A 14,211-nucleotide genomic window follows, 5' to 3' on the forward strand; every position below is an offset into this window, starting at 1 on the left:
AAATCCAGACCAAGATTTTGTTTCAACCGGTTACTTAAGTATAAATGGTCGCAATCACAGAATACTCAACTGGTTGCTTAAAAGAAAAACCTGGATTTTTACTATCTGCACCTGAACTGTCAACCGCTGAATCCAACTGAATATCGCTGGGAGAGAACAAAAAGCGTCATGGAAAACTCCAGAAAAATAAATGAGAATTTAATGACTCTGGTATAGCTTTCAAACACGTTAGTCTGTAGGTAAAATACTTAGCGCACAGCAAACGCTACAACCAGAATCCTTTTTGCATCAACATTAATACATGATCACCAGAAAGTAAGTAGATTTTTGCAGCCTACTTTGTCAACATTTTAGATGTCTCGACTTAGTGATTCTGGTTAGCTCTGACAGCGATAGGAGTCTATGGAAATGCGTAAGTTTGCTGCACACGGTAGCTGTCCTAGTTTCCCCAACAGCATTCTCCAAAGTCCATTTCAGAGGTGTCAACTGCCAAATAATCTGTCCTTCTGTTACTGGTCAGGGGATCCGTGAAACTGGGATATTTTCCACCAGTGGGAGTTATACGATTTGCTTCTGGCAAACGTCAGCATATGCTCCGCAGTCCAAACGTGGGAATAAGAAGTCATTTTCGGGGGGGCTTAATTCTGGGATTTGAGACATGAAAAAGGACGTCTCTTTATGCTGGAATTTAGGGCCCGTGCCGAAGACACCCCAACCTACGCCTCCCAGTGCAGGATCATGATGGAAACTATGACGAATGGCACCCAAAACAGCGACGGATGGGACTGAACAGCTCTATTCCTGACAAGTGGCAGGCAGAAGGTTCTGGAATTATGAAAATGAAGATGTACTCCAGTTTCCCAGAGTTGAACAAAATAGGGTTGAGGCGAGGCGTCCCCTCCTCCCAGACATTCGGGAAACTATTTGTCTTTCTACGCATCAGGCTAAACATTCATTTGCGGACCCTGTCTACCAGTGCCTTGCAACTATAAGGACCTCAAAAGGAGTACAGAGTTACACTTTGGGTAGGTGTCATCCAGATGCCTAAGTATCCTGGTTCCCCCCTCCTCAAAGCACTGGATGGGAATGGAAAGCAGCTTATTGTGTTGGTAGGGCGCCTGCTATGTTAGCAGGAGCAGCTATCTGCGGTATCCACACTCTCGGATTATCCCGCTATCCTTGAATCCTTTCGCAACAGTTGAGAGGATGAGAGGGCCTGCTGGATTCCTTCCAAAGCCTTCCATCTCAGATTCCTCCATTTCAATACCCCCGCCATCCATTAATCGGGGCCTTCTGCCACAGAAGACACGCCCCCACAGTCCTGGCTCCGCCCAGATGAGCCCCAGATGCTCCTGTGTCCTCGCTCCCGGATTGTAGCCCACTACATCTGTTTTCCCTCCGACAGTGTTCCTTGCACTATCTGGGCTAATACGGACAGACGTTAAACAAACACAGAACAGGACCCCCAGGTCCAATGAGCCCCATACTAGGTGCCCCTGCTGTGGATCGGATCCAGAAAACAGAGCTGACTAAGCTAGTGTCCTTGGCTAATAATTGACGGTAGTAAATGCCTAAAAAGGACTTTTAACTAATTGCTGGGCTGATGATCTGAGTGTTACACAGCAAATACGAGCAACGAATTCAGCTAAAACAACAGCAACAACAAAAACATATTTATTAGTGGTGCCATGCATATGCGTCAGGCCCCTGGAGTTTGGTGGCCCCCTATTGACCACAAACAGTCACTACGTCACTATGCTAAATATTAAATTAGCATGTTGTTTAGTTAGGAGACGCTGAAGCAGCAGGCTTTGCTAACCAGCTAGCTATGATTTTCCATCTCTACCCATTTGCCATTTATTAAGATTTGAAATATCTGGGGGGGTGGGCAAAGTGACTTTTTGACTGGGTCCAAAAAACAAGAGATGGGGGCCCTCGCCATGTTTAGTAATTTGATGAATAAAAGCTCATACTCACACACTACAGCCTGTTTAAATATGTCCGTTCATTTGTGGCCTGTTAGAGAAATCCTGCATCATGGGGGGGGGGGGGGGGCAGACAGCCTCCACACACAGAATAGAGATGGGATTCAAACCCCCCAGCCCAGGAGGTGTGAGTCTACACCATTACCCACCGTGCCCCCATGCCTTCCTGCCTGCTGCTACACCTGCTTTGGGTAAAAGACGATTATTTCTGGGGGGGGGGGGGGGGTACAAATAATTCCCAGCTCTACGGCACTTTAAAGCTCCAGGATGATAATCCCGCTGATTCCTCCAGCTTCTTGGATAATAAATCCTTTCATTTATTGTGCCAGGAAATTCCCCCTCCCTCCTCCCTCTGCGGGCAGCGTCCCAGATAGGCAGAGTGCAGGCGCGAGCCCAAGCAGTGCCCTGTTTCAGAAGACGAGTGTTAACATCGGATCTGGGTGCTGCCCGCTCCTCATCCGCGACTGGGTCTGATCCAGTTTGTGTCGCCTCTCCCACTTCCTGTAATGGGCCACTTTTCACGTAGCGCCGTTAGTGCCGAGCTCTGGGACTCTGGGTCTCGATCCGACCCGAGTCCTGCCTCCATGGGAGTGTTTGGCTCGGTGTTTGGAGCTAATCCAGCTCATGTTTACTCATCCCGGCTCCCCCACAGCCTGTAATGGGCAGCTCACAGGTCAGCGCGTAGCTCCGGGATTCTGTCCCCGATTCTCCTACTTCCTGCTTCTTTTGGAAGGTGAATGACTGAGGGTGTACTGCCCTCAGTGCTTAAATGTGAAATGAAAAATCATGCCTCATTTGCCATTTTCACAGGTACGTTGGAATACTTCTTTTCATATTTCCCATCATGCTTTCTGAGATATATATATATATATATATATTTGGGGTATAAGCGCAGGGTCATCCGAATGTCTGGCTTGGAGCATTTCAGGGCATTAAGGGTCTCACTCAAGGGCCCAACGGACAGGTGACTACTCTGCCGAGGACTAGATTCCAACTGGCGACCTTCTGATTTCAGGCTCAGAGGCCAAACTGCTGAGTCACACGCCGTGGGACTGTGCAAGACCCCGGAGGGAGGTCTCCCTGTTGCTCCAAACCAGCAGCTCCTCGAAATTAATCATTATACTCCTACTTCATTTTCAATGACGGTGAAGCCAGCAATTCCTGAGAAATTGCTATTTATCATTTTTAATCTGATTACATTTATAGGATTTTATATATCATTACAGCCCCTCACATTACAATCACCCAAGATCTGCGGTCTTCAGTCGATTTTGTCAATTTCTGCTCTTCTAACTAAGAGCGTTTGAGAGATTATTAGGACATAATTAACGATCTGATGTTTATTCAGCGGGTCTTAAACGGCTGACACTGTCTGTTTTAATACGGCTGTATGTTTCGAGATGATTCGGGGTATAAATCGCACTGGAGGGCAGGACAGCAAAGGTCTGGGTTTTCATGCTGGAACTTTTCATTATGCAGCGTCAGGAAAGAATAAGCTCCCCAGCCTCTGGGTATCTTGCGTCTTCGCCGTCCCGCCATTCGCTGACCCTGATGACCTGAGAGGGGCTTTTCGTGAGAACGGGGGGGCTTTTCGTGAGAACGGGTCTCCTTCTTCGCTCACAAAAGATGTGCAAGTCCCACATGGAGGCCAGCGATGTTTTTGAGATTTTTTTTTTACATTTCTTTTTGGGCATTGAGCCTCCCGGTTCACTCAAGACACAGCCCAGGGTCCGGTTTAGAATGAGCGAGGCAGGCCGCCCCCCTCCTGCCCCCCCTACACACTCCTGCCCCCTGCCCATTCAGGTCACGGTCCCTGCCTCTCTAATAAACTGCAGCCTGCACTGGTGAGCCTCTCAAGCTCGGGGGTGAGATAAACCCCAGCCCCAACCGCGTCTCCCGCTGGAACACAATACAGCTCAGAGCCCCGAGTCTTAAAGGCGGCGGGGGGGGGGGGGAGCTTTTGGGGGGGGGGGGGAGACCAGGGTGCCAGGCAACAAAAGGCCCAGACTCTAACCAGGCAAGATAACACTGATTACTGATGCAGGCGTTACATGTGAATAGGAGTATTAAAGGTATTGCAGAGCAGACCAAAGGAACAGGGCATTAAGTCACATTGTATTTAAGGAAATGAACTCACAGACCCTGAGTGAGGGGCAGAAGCCTCTGACTGAAACAAAACAAAAAAAAAAGGTTTGAGTTAAAGGTGTTCATCTACATAAATGGATAAAAAGTGCATAGAAAGCTCAAGTTGCGTAGATAGCTTCAGATTAAGCATCTGCTAAGCTTCGAGATTTTCCTAAACTGAGCTGACTGATCTGTTATCCCCGGTAACAAAGGCAAGTTAGCCTGTGTACCTGCAGGGAGAGACAGCCTGCTAGTGTGGCTTAAAAATTACTCATGGAGCTCTTGAGCAGGCCGGCGGTTTGTGCTGTGGATTTCAGGATCTTCTCCGTGGGTTCAGATTAGCCCCTGTGATAATGCAGGTGCCAACCCAAGATAAATAGGAGATTTAATGGGGTGTATGTCAGTGTCAGGGTGCAGGAGGGGGGGTTGCACCCTAATGGTCTCCGCGGTAAAATTGGCATGGTGGCACTTGTCAGTTTTACCCATCAAGTGAGGAAGATGGGGCAACAAACTCAGACACAATCCTCCCAGCTGTTACAATCTGGGAGGTCTGGCTAAGGAGTTAGCGTTTTTCTGGTCACGTGACCAAGGGTCAAAGGGCAACAGGGGTCAGACGGCGATGTCACTCCTGTTTACTGATTCTATGCCACCTTCCCAGGGCAGCACTGTGGCCTCACTCCTAACGGAAGGTTGTGGGTTTGATTCCCACCCTTTACGCAGTGTGTGTGGGGGATGCATGTACCTCCTCTGTTTGAAAGGGGAGCCACGTTATTATCTTTTATTTTTATTATTTTTGCTACACCAAACAGCTGTCGTTTTAAATAGGCTAGTTATGTGCACGCAGAAGTTGGGTCATATTTTTTTCCTCGGTGCTCGGGATGAGAAAAGCTCCTTGATTACCCTCCTGAGTCTTCTTAAGATGAAGTTGAACATCACATGGAATTTCAGTTTGATATCTGTTCTTTCCAGGGCCTCTTCCTTCTGAGGTCATGTGACACGTGACGGAACGCTCGTAGCTCGCGGACATTAAGTGGCACAGTTGATGCCACAGAGGGACCCCGTGTGTGGAAAGTGCCGGTCACTCGTTTAGACACTGCCAACTTCCTTGTGTCACGGTGAGCGTGATTAACGGCGGGCGATAGCGGAGCGGGCCAGTTGTGCCGGGGATTCAGCTGTGGGAAAAGTTAGTGAGAAGGTGGGAGGTGTCTACTGACGACAGTCGCGCGAAGGTGAAATTACAAGGCAAGGTAGGCATCTTCACACTACCTTAATTTTAGCGGTCAAGGGCCTGGCTCAAGCGCCTGCCGATGACATCACTCAGCCAACCCTGGGATTCAAACCACCCTTATGTTCCGAACTTCACTACACCATCCTAACTCGTCGAGTCACACACCACCCAGGATTTTCAGGCTTCCTGCATCATAATTAGTAATGGTTATGCTATATTAAGTTTGTCTTTTATATGGTCCTTATCATGGTCAGATTTATGTTTTAAATCTGTCTCCTGGACACGTCCCTTATGAACCTGAGCTCAGTATCTGAAAATGCTCCACTGAAATGTTTACACTGCCAGCCCGTGTTGGAGGATTTCATTTAAATTTTTAATCCGGCTCCGCGCCAACGGTCTGACACTCCTGAAGTTAGTTTGCTCCAGCAGGGTCTGTTCACTGGGCCTGAAATCTTTGTTTCCTTCCAAATCCTGGTAGCTAGGCGCTCTGAGAGGCGTCTGCATTGAACGGGAGGGGCGGGTGGTTTAATGCGAGGCGTTACAGCGAGAGTGCGGCAGGAATGGGGGGGAGGGTCAGTGGGTCATGGCCACCCTCTCACTCCGGTTTGGGCCGCAGGAAGGAAGCAGAGACGTAACGAGTTCCCTCTGGAGCTTCCCGGGTTTTTTCCGGCTCTGGCCCCGGAAAGCATACAAGTTTCCCCAGCGCTGGTGGACCAGTCCGAGTTCAGCACCGGTTCCAGCTTATTGATGCTCTTTATGGATCTGCGAGGCAGCGTACAACGGTCTGGCAACCTCGCCGAGCGCCGAGAGCCGAGATGGGCCCGGCGGTGCGGTGGGGGAGCGAGAGCCGTCGGTGTCGAGGCTTTCGAAATGTGTGCTGGGGTGGGGTGGGGTTGGGGGAGATGGTGCAGAAAACATAAAACTGGCACAAGATGTGTGAAGATATTTGGGCGGCAAAGAGAACATTTTGAGGGAAGAACAGCTAAGCAAATTTCCCGAGTGCAGCGTTCGGCGGCTCACTTAGCATTGCATGCTAAATTTTATTCGATCTGCTGGTTTGATCTCCTTCAAGGCATGTGGCTCAGAACGGCAGAGCCATGAGTGTCTCACAGCAAGAAAACGCAAAATAAAACAATGTACGTCCAGCCTTTTTCGGGGGGGATGGGGGGGGGGTCGGGGGGGGTTTTTGGTTAATGAAAACGTACGAGGCAAGCATAGAACATTTGATGACGAATCAACAGTTGGACAGAAATACCCTAAAGAGCTAACTATTCCCAGTGATTGCAGGCAGTCGGATCAGAGCTGCCTATTTGCAGCCCGGGGGAGACGAGATGAAGGTCCGACGATACCACCAGGGCCCTGGGACACCTGTCAGGGTGTGATAAAGCCTGCCGTCACCTCACTGGGGAATTTCCTGTCGTAATATATACACTCTCCATTCCCACATGCCCCCTCCCACTGAAAGACTCCTGTCGTGCACGTCAATAGCTCCCCGGGGGTGGGGGGGGGGGGTGACGGGCGACGAGAACAACCTGGACCCAGACGGCGGAGGGAATCGATCGAGTCTGCAGGATGCCTCATCTGCTGGCTCGCGATCAGACACGTACGCACAGGCCCAAACGCACCCATGTCACATGCTACGGTCAATGAATCCTGGTCACATGGGGAGACGTGGGGGTTCCCGATTGGCCAGAGAGGTAGTACCAATTTCCCATGGGGGTAGATGGGTGGGTGGGGCACCACTGCTTGTCCCTCCCTTTCCTCTTCAGGAAACCTTCCCCATATGACAACTGGAGTTGGGGGGGGGGGGGGAGTGCTTGGTCATGAAGATGTACCTCGGCAGCTGGGGGTGAGCTTCCTGCTCACTCGGCGTGTTGTGTATAATAATCTGCGTGGGATTGTGGCACCCGCCGAGAGATGGTGACGAGTTGTTATTGGGGACAGCAAGACATTAGACATTAACTAGGTGCTGGGGGGGGGGGGGCGTCCTCAGATTCACCACATCTAACGCACTAGGTATTTCGCAATATGATATGAGTCCTTCTAGGTTCGATAAATGCCTCCCAGATTTAAAGACGTGCACCGGGCCTACGTGGGAGAGACTGCGATTTGACACTCGGCCACCAGGTGGCAGTCTAGTAATCCACTTCCTGCTTACATGACGAGATCAAGTGCCTTCGCCAAGCGCTGGGACTTTGGGCATCTGTGAAGTAACCTAGTTCCCTGGCAGAAAAGAGCTGAGCGAGCAGGCTGGCCGGCGGGCCACAGAGCGAGCGGGTGGTCCGCTGGGTCAGCGCACGTCAGTGTCCCATGCGTCGCTGGACTGATATCGCGTGTCTCCGGGTTAACATGCCCCGCGTGACGCTGCCCTTCAAGGTTCCAGTTAAAAGCAATTGTCTAATGTATACCTACATGCTTTTAGTATGTGATACAGTAAACCAATAACATTCTGAAAAGAAATGATTTGTTGTTTATTTTACAAAGATATGCTAAAATAGTACGGACAGATTTATTGATACCCTTAAAGACACTATGTATACTTGCATTATAATAATGTTTTAAACTAAGTGTTTAACCTTAATTAGTATTAGGTGCCTTCAAGCCTTTCATCAGCCATTCTGCCCATTTTAATGGTTAGGACCACTGTGTTGTTTGGTATCATTGTGTACATCTCACTGAACGTGGACCAGAGAAAGCAAAGGAGAGGCTGTCTGAGGGGCTCAGGAAGAAGATTATAGATACCAGGCTCTAAGACCATCTCCAAGCATCTTCATGTTCCTGGGACCACAGCCGCCAATATTATTTAGAAGTATAGGGTTCATGGGACTGTAGCCAACCTCCCAGGACGTGCATGCTGGAGTAAAGGCAACCTCAGGTTGACCAGAAGGATAATGTGGATGGTAGAGAAAGAGCCAAAGCAACCATCCAAAACCATTCAAGCTGAGCTCCAAGGTCCAGGTACGTCACTTTCTGATAACACCATCCGCCGCAATCTGAACAATAATGGGCTCCATGGAAGAAGATCCAGGAGGCTCCACTATTGACAGAAAAACAAAAACAGCCAGAGTGGAATTTTGGGACGAGCCCCAAAGTTTCTGGGAGAAAATGACAGAATGTCCTTCGGACTTATGAGTCCAGTCACACCAGCTCTATGTTTACAGAAGGAAAAATGAAGCTTTAAAAGAAAAGACCACAAACCTACTGTAACACATGGGGGGGTCTGGTTTTGTTTTGAGGCAGCTTTGCTGCATCTGACACGGGGAACCTTGAATCTGTGCAGGACACAATGAAGCCTCAAGACAACCAAGGCAGCCTGGAGCGAAGCATACTGCCCAGTGTCAGAAAGCTCAGCCTCAGGGTGTCCCCTCGCCCTGTGCCCTGTGACGGACTGACATCCCGTCCAGGGTGTCCCCCCGCCCTGTGCCCTGTGACGGACTGGCATCCCGTCCAGGGTGTCCCCTCGCCCTGTGCCCTGTGACGGACTGACATCCCGTCCAGGGTGTCCCCTCGCCCTGTGCCCTGTGACGGACTGACATCCCGTCCAGCGTGTCCCCCGCCCTGTGCCCTGTGACGGACTGGCATCCCGTCCAGGGTGTCCCCTCGCCCTGTGCCCTGTGATGGACTGGCATCCCGTCCAGGGTGTCCCCTCGCCCTGTGCCCTGTGACGGACTGACATCCCGTCCAGGGTGTCCCCCTGCCCTGTGCCCTGTGATGGACTGGCATCCCGTCCAGGGTGTCCCCTCGCCCTGTGCCCTGTGACGGACTGACATCCCGTCCAGGGTGTCCCCCTGCCCTGTGCCCTGTGATGGACTGGCATCCCATCCAGGGTGTCCCCCCGCCCTGTGCCCTGTGACGGACTGGCATCCCGTCCAGGGTGTCCCCCTGCCCTGTGCCCTGTGATGGACTGGCATCCCGTCCAGGGTGTCCCCTCGCCCTGTGCCCTGTGACGGACTGATATCCCGTCCAGGGTGTCCCCCCGCCCTGTGCCCTGTGACGGACTGACATCCCGTCCAGGGTGTCCCCTCGCCCTGTGCCCTGTGACGGACTGACATCCCGTCCAGGGTGTCCCCTCGCCCTGTGCCCTGTGACGGACTGGCATCCCGTCCAGGGTGTCCCCCTGCCCTGTGCCCTGTGACGGACTGACATCCCGTCCAGGGTGTCCCCTCGCCCTGTGCCCTGTGACGGACTGGCATCCTGTCCAGAGTGTCCCCCCGCCCTGTGACGGACTGACATCCCGTCCAGGGTGTCCCCCCGCCCTGTGCCCTGTGACGGACTGGCATCCCGTCCAGGGTGTCCCCCCACCCTGTGCCCTGTGACGGACTGGCATCCCGTCCAGGGTGTCCCCTCGCCCTGTGCCCAGTGATGGACTGCCATCCCGTCCAGGGTGTCCCCCCGCCCTGTGGCCTGTGACGGACTGGCATCCTGTCCAGGGTGTCCCCCCGCCCTGTGCCCTGTGACAGACTGGCATCCCGTCTGGGGTGTCCCCCGCCCTGTGCCCTGTGACGGACTGACATCCCGTCCAGGGTGTCCCCTGCCCTGTGCCCAGTGCTGGACTGGCATCCCGTCCAGGGTGTCCCCTGCCCTGTGCCCTGTGTTTCCTGGGATTGGTTCCAGGCTCATATAAATCCTATAGCAGATAAGCGGTTATGGAAGATGGATGGAGGGATGGATAGAGGGATGGATGGATGTACAGGGAGCCATTCACTGTTTCTCCTCTTCTCGAGAAAAAGCAGTTGGCTCGTATTTTTGCCCTATCAGCTCGTTTGGACCAGCGAGGCCCCAGGGTACTTCCCAGCCCCCCCCACCGACAGACTCTGACATCATCACTGGTGACTTTGCATTTTCACGTCCACCCCCAACCCCCTCCTTCCCCTGAGGGACGACTGGAGGTTTTACCGCACAGGCCTGAAATGCACCCAGAGCCACTGAAGATCCCACAGCCGGTCAGCTGGCCGCTTTTAACTCTTAATCGCGAATGGCTTGTTGCCATCGCATCTCCAGAGAGAGGGTTCCGGAAACATGAAGATTTACAGGACGGGAAAGAAAACCGAGCAGGCTGTGGATGCTGGAAAGGGGAGAATCAACCTGTCGTTTGGGAGACATGGCTGCCTACCCTGGCCCTCTGGGATCTAAATGAGGAGATTTTTTACACATTTGCATGTTTTATTTAGGCCATCAAAGCAGCTCAGGGTGAAGTACAGGCCCCATCCTGAAAACACCATGGTTTTCACGCTCCTCAGCATGGAAAAGAGTTGCGTGTGTTGATTAAATTGATGTGGCATCGCCGTGGCGACCGTATGGTTGGTGGGGGCAGACGCTGGTTTATCGTTACATTTGCAGATGCACATCAAAAAGTCCCTGCGGGAACTGTCCTCCCTCCCCAGGCCCCGCCCCCCCCCCCCCCCAGAGAGTCATTGGAGAATAGGATGGATGGAGCTGAATCGGACTCACCTCTTCAACTGGGCTCTTTCAGCCAATCACAGCTTCTCCCTGTCACCACTAATGACATAATCGTGTTCTTGCATCCATTGCTTAGTGGTGCATCTTCGAAGCTTCCCCCCCGCACTCTTAACAGTGACCGGGGTCAAAGGTCAGGACCGTTGCCCCCTGCTCCTCTACAGTGTGACGCATATGAGCTTCTGTGATGTGAGTTAGCAGGTGTCAATCTCATTATTGGGACATACGGTCTCAGTCCTGGTGATTTACGTTTGTGTGGAGGTAATAACACACAATTAATTCTCATTTTCCTAAGGTGCAAATTCCACAAATAAATTTTCTGTGGATGGAATGTTATCCGAGGAAAAAACACCACAAAATTGTAATTACAGAGAAAATTGCTGTGATGTTAATTTTGCATGCAGACATATAAATATAATTAACGTTCCCTAAACACTTAGAAAAACAAAACAGAAAAAAAAGCAAATTATCTCTGTCTTAACTCACTGCTTCCTGTCACCACACCAAGTAGTCACAAGTCCATATACTAGAATGTTTAAAAAAACACTTTAAAATGAAACTTCGGAATAATTTCGCGTCACTTCTGTGAATAAAGTGGCTTCGGCAAATCAGTGTGAATGGATGTGAATCAAAGTTCACAAGAATCCCAACATCCTCCACGCAGACTTCTGAAATATTCATGCCCAAGTCAGATGATAAGGACTAGAAGATCTTTTACAATCCGGAGCAATCCATTAATTTGTTATTTTTTAGTCACAAATATGCACAAAGTGTAACTTGAGAATCATTATAGTTTGCAAATGAGCTGATTCTGTCCACATTGTTTACAACGGAAATCTTTTATACTTCTACTGTATACAACTGTTTCTTTTTTCCGAGACGGTGAGGGAAGTCTGATAAAATTCAGCTGGGAATTTATGTCTGAATTATTTATTTGGCCCATCCACACGTCTACGCGTCTCCTTCCAAATAACACAGCGACCATAATTCGGTTTTAAAGTTATAAAGTGCTCTCATGCACGGTGGATCCGTGATGCTCGGACGGTGCGTATCCCGGGAACAGCGCCGCTAATGCGTTTATGTGGGAATAAACAAAAGCGGAAAATCATGGCCGTTTGCCGTCAGGAAAAAGGCGTCTGTTAACTCTGCACGCCCGACGTTCTCGACTGCTGGAGTTGGCCTCCATCTCCGTGTAGCCGCTTTCATTTTTACTCTTTGGTACGAGGTGGTACGCCCTGTGCCCCCCTTAAAGCCGAATCCGCAGTCCAGGAACTCAAATGGGGGGGGGGAAGATAGAAGTAGCCCCAGGCACTCTGCTCTGGTGGGCCAGTCTATGATCGATACCCCTGAGTTTATTGGAGCCTGTGCAGCAAGAGATTACATGCGCACACACACATGCACGCACACGCACACACAGATGCAGGCACACACACATGCATGCACACACGCGCTCTCCCTGGATTTATGGCGAGCCTGCCACGCTGTGTTACGCCCCCTGAATGCTTAGATAAGGGGGGTGTCTTAAAACGCTTGTGGTAGATAAAAAAAAACTCACTTCATTAAAATTAAGCGTCTAACGAGCTAAAAGCACAGAGCAGTGAATACGTGTTGCGGTGGGAATCCTGTCGGTTTAATTTACGACGGCTGGACCTTCAGCAGGGGGAGGCTTGTGCCGTGTCTCTGTCCCAGGGCTCTGCTTTCCATGAAAGGCCTTTGGTGACCTCGGGGTCGGCTGCTGCTGCACACGTTTGAAAGCCGATATCGCTGCCATGCATTATGGCTATTAAGGCCGGGCTACAGCAGATCGGACCTCAAACCAAATGTGGGGGGCAAGAGGTGAAGGAGTCATTAATCTGCATCAACAGCCCCCACCCCACAAATTATTTATGACCTCATTCAAAACAATCCGCGTCCTGCACGCCTCACCGGGGCGTGTGGGGAGGGGGGTTCAGCACTGATGTTAGCATGAAGTTCCCTGTTCAACCTGCTCTATAGTCAAGAGGGGGATGCTGGGATTGTTGGCGGAGGGGAGGCAAAGGTCGGCCGGAGCTGAAGATCTCCGTCCGTGTCTGTGGTCTGGAACCAGAGGCAGGAAGCCACATGGGTCATGTTCATGGGATGGCTTATCTGAAACATGGGGGTGCTGGGGGCAGTGAGGAACTGAAGCCTAGAGGTTGAAATCCAAGGAGTCCCCCAGGAGAGACATTCTGAAAATGTCAGGTGAGACGGGTGATTTTGTGGTGGTGGGGGGGGGGCTGACTATTAAATGCAGAGAACTTTGTAGCAGGTAGGACGAGGGGGGGGGGGACAATGTTGGAGGGCCATTTGTGGTTATTCTTTGGGCCAGGGAAGAAGTGCGAACCCCCCTACCTCATGCCCCCCCCCCCACCTGCACTGACGATCCGTCTCGATCGATACCCGGGCTCCTCAGCGAGGAGTCTGCCCGGCGCGGGACGAGCCCGTTATTAAATTACCGGGAGCAATGCGTCCAGGGAAGCGAGTTCACCAATCAGGGCTGGGGAGGGCGGATTGACACTCGCTGTCAGCTTGTGCCTGATTGGAGCCTAGATTCTGAATGGATCTCCTAGACAAATCACGGCGTTGACTACGCTGTGTGACGCTTCGGGGGGAGAAATGACCCCATATAAACTAAGAACAGGAAGCTGGCCCCCGGATGGGGGGGGCAGCAGATGCATGAGAGGGTGAGAGGGGATGGATGAGATGGATGGGGGGGTGAGAGGGGGAGTAATATGACCACATAACCCTGAGCCCACTGACACATGACACAGTGCACCTCTCCGTACTGTTTCTTTAAGAAGCCAAGAAGCCAATTTGTATTTTGAATTATTTCCTGCTTAAAAAAAAAAATCATGCTTTGATCCTAATTCCACAGCTGGTTAGATGGGTGGGGGGGGTCACTGGTGGATGAGAGATGCCAGGAGAGAGTTTAATGAAAATATTACCCGCATCAGCTGTTTAGTGCCCCCCCCCCCCTCGCCCATCACTGCCGAACCACGGTGATCTCCACGTAATCGGCAGCGGTGTGGGGTTTGAGCGATTAATTCATTAGGGAGCAGAAGCTGAAGTCTGTGGGAATCCACAGGGGATCCGGGGGGGGGGGGGGGGGGGACATGGTGTCCAGAGAAAGTTTGGCATTTTCCTCTTAGCCCCCTAATGCGCCTCTACAGGTCGCAGCACAGTCACTAATGTGCGTGCCTGTAATTGACAGCCCACATTCCGAATGATCTTTATAAAAAAAGGACCAGAGGGTTAAGTGAAAAACTTTGCAGCCTCACACACACAAAATCTACTGCCCCCCCCAACACTGTCATGCCCACACGGGAGGGGCAGGACGGCTGCAGGCAATTCCCCGCTAATCGCTCTGCTTCTTAAAGCGGATGTAACTTCGGTGTCATT

This window comes from Brienomyrus brachyistius, chromosome 14, assembly GCF_023856365.1.
Source record: "Brienomyrus brachyistius isolate T26 chromosome 14, BBRACH_0.4, whole genome shotgun sequence".
Classification (NCBI taxonomy): Eukaryota; Metazoa; Chordata; class Actinopteri; order Osteoglossiformes; family Mormyridae; genus Brienomyrus; species Brienomyrus brachyistius.